General features: G+C 46.6%; 1 pseudogene; it reads left to right on the top strand.

Moving 5' to 3' along the window:
- Window positions 1–2,953: 2,953 nt before the first annotated feature.
- LOC110295685 overlaps window positions 2,954–3,086 on the top strand; it is a 2,080-nt pseudogene continuing 1,947 nt past the window's right edge.

A 3,086-nucleotide genomic window follows, 5' to 3' on the forward strand; every position in this document is an offset into this window, starting at 1 on the left:
CCCTTTCAGGATGAAGCTGATGAGCAGCCAGATTTAGGAACCTGTTCTAGGGACATCTAAAGTGTTTATCCTTCTTTGAAATCTTAAACCTCTCAGACAAAGCCAATATCACCACCCACCTGGGTCTAGCCTCTGCTTTCCCCAGGAACCTTCCAAAGGAGCCCATGACACCCTGAAACCATTCCAGCAGGATGCCTGGGGTCTGAAACTGGAGGGTAGAGGCGGGGGTTAGTACCAAAGGGTAACTACGTGTCTGTCTTGTCTGTTATTGGTTCTGAGATTCACCAAAAAAGAAGGACTGAGTCCATGACTGTGCAAATTGAAGCAAGCTGTAGGAAAGTGTACTCTACACCGTCCAGTGGGCTGTCTCCCCCAAGATGGAGTTTTCTGAGAGCAGCCTCCTCTGGTTTCTCAAAGCTCTTTTTATGGAGGAGATAAGGTGTTCTCAGGAGGTGAGAGGGTTGGCAGGTATTGTTAAAAGGACACAATGAAGAGGGAGGAACAAAGGCAAGGATAAGCATCAAGTGAACCTCGGAGCAGTCTGCATCCGACCAGGAACTTACTCTTGATTCCAGATAGAGAGAGGCCTTCATTAGCAGGGATTTGACACAGGACAAACAGGCTTATCTCTTAACTAGATTTTAGCACCAAGCAAACTGTTGAAACTGTAAACAGTTTACCCCGTGAGATACATTCTCTGTTTTGGTCTTATTCTAACCCGTGAGGTATTTTTGTTCCAGCTTTGGTCTCACACTGTCTGTCTGTCTGTCTGTCTGTCTGTCTGTGTGTGTGTCACATACACCATACATACAGTGTTCTTTTACAAATGCATTCCATCTCCATGACAAAGTCTAGCATAAATTTTACATAAGAGATTAACAATTAGTGCTCTAGAGGGATGGCCCAGCAGCCAAGAACAAAGAACCAGAACCCAGTTCCAGGCACCCACACTGGGCGGTCCAAAAGCCCTGTGTCTCCAGCTCTAGGAGATCCACTCCCTCTTCTAGCCTCTGTGGCCAGTACACTCACATGTGCATGCCCCACCCCTCTAACACACGCACATAATTAAAAGTAATAAGAATAAGCCTTTTGGAAAAAGAAATTAACAAGCACTGACAGAAAAGATTAGAAGATAGTTTACATAAGTTGCACAAATATAGTTTCTCTCTAAATATCTGCTATTCTGTCCTCGCCCTTCTTGGGAGCATGTGAGGACAAGAGGCCTGCCCTATGAGGTGGTGTTGCAAGAGGCTCGGGCACCCTGGCAGTGTTCGACACCGTGAGAAAGAGGGTTGTGGAGCTGCCTGTGGGCTGCTCGAGGGTGAGCGAAGGCTAAATGTAAAGCCACACCCAGGAGAGGAGTGTGCACCTCCTCTTCATGGCTTCTTGTCCCTCANAGCTGGGTCCATACACTAACACACGACCCTAGGAAACTGACANACAGTTGACCCTCAGCCTCTGCAGCTGCAAAGTGGAAATGATACTCTCTGCCTAGGCCAACTGGGAGGACAGTGAGGAGTAGGAAGGCTGGAGGCATACACAGGGCCCCAGCACAGCTATGCTGGTTACTCCCTGGCCCCAGCATGCAGTGCCTTCCCGGGTGGTCCTCAACTGTAAGCACTCACGTTACAGCTCACNTTAAAGGAAGGAACCACACAATCTGCCCTCTTTCTTCTGTTGCAGTTGATTCAAAACAAGAAATAGAATTCGGGAATCTCCATGAGCTGACTTAGGCACATCTTTCTAGTCAATTTTATTAAGTGTGCAAAACAACCCCCTAACCCAAGCATGCCATACTAATNATGTATCCCATTTTCTAACCTTTTATGACTTTTATTTTTATTTTTAAATTATGTATATGTAATGTGTATTATGAGTGTGTGTTTATGCATGTGTGTCTGTATGTGTACACAAACATGAGTGAGTGCAGTTGTCTGTGGGGGCCAGAAGAGGGTGCCAAATCCCTTGGTTCTGGAGTTAAGGGCTGCTGAGAGCCACTGATATTGGGTGCTGGGAACAGAACTGGATCTTTTGCAAGGGCTCCAAGCACTCTTAGCTGCTAAGTCATCTCTCCAGCCCTAGTTTCGAATCTTAAACAATGCTTTCTAAACACCAGTGTATAATTGTCATGCTCTTTTTCTGACAAATGCATTCTTGGTTTTGCCTGGTTTTCTGTACATGTCAGGCAACAAGCCCACAAGCACTGTGCAGTGTCAGGAAGTGTTGGCCAGCAACCGGCAGTTTCCTTGCTTTTGCTATTACGCAATAAGCCTCAAAAGAGCCTCCAAACANCTACTGCAATGTTTCTATTTTATTACATTCATTCCCGGGTTTGTGCACACATACCAGCCACAGTGTGCATGTGAAGGTCAGAAGACAACCTGCCAGGGCCACTTCTCTCCTTCTGCCATCAAGGTCCCCAGGGAGCTAACTCAGGCCATCAGACTTGGTGTCAAGCACATTTACTGACTGACCCAACTCACTGCTCCCATTTTGTGACATCTAATAAAAACCTACTGGCCAGACATGTGTGCAAAACTATTATCCCAGCACTGGGGAGGCTGAAGCAGGGACACTTTATCTTCCTTAAAATGACAGACTGTATCCCTTGAAGTGCACACCAGATTGAATCCTTCTTTTCTTCCTTTCTTTCTTTCTTCCTTCCTTCCTTTCTTCCACCTGCCTTTCCTTCCTTAAATTGCTTTCTGTGGGGTATTTTGTCACAGCAANGGAAAAATAAACTAATACGTATGGGATCACATCCTGCTTTGAGAAGTATTAATACAAGACTCAGTGAGCGGGTCCTGCCAGGGAAATGTGTTTGGGGTGCTATCCAGTCCTTAACCACCTAAGGAAGGAAGCTTAGGCTTATTTCTACAAGCAAGAGATTCACGGAAGAGCAAGAAAGGGGGGCGCTTAAGAACCTCTACTGCTGAGGGGATGCGCAGTAACGATGGAGGTCGGCCAGGCGTCCGACTTGGTCCCCTCAGTGATGGCTCATGAAGTGATAGACTGTGATCTTCAGGTACCGTTAGAGGGTACTGTAGAACCAGCTACTCCAACTGAAGTCGTCAGCAATGGGGCAC

Source organism: Mus caroli, chromosome 6 (assembly GCF_900094665.2).
Source record: "Mus caroli chromosome 6, CAROLI_EIJ_v1.1, whole genome shotgun sequence".
Taxonomy (NCBI): domain Eukaryota; kingdom Metazoa; phylum Chordata; class Mammalia; order Rodentia; family Muridae; genus Mus; species Mus caroli.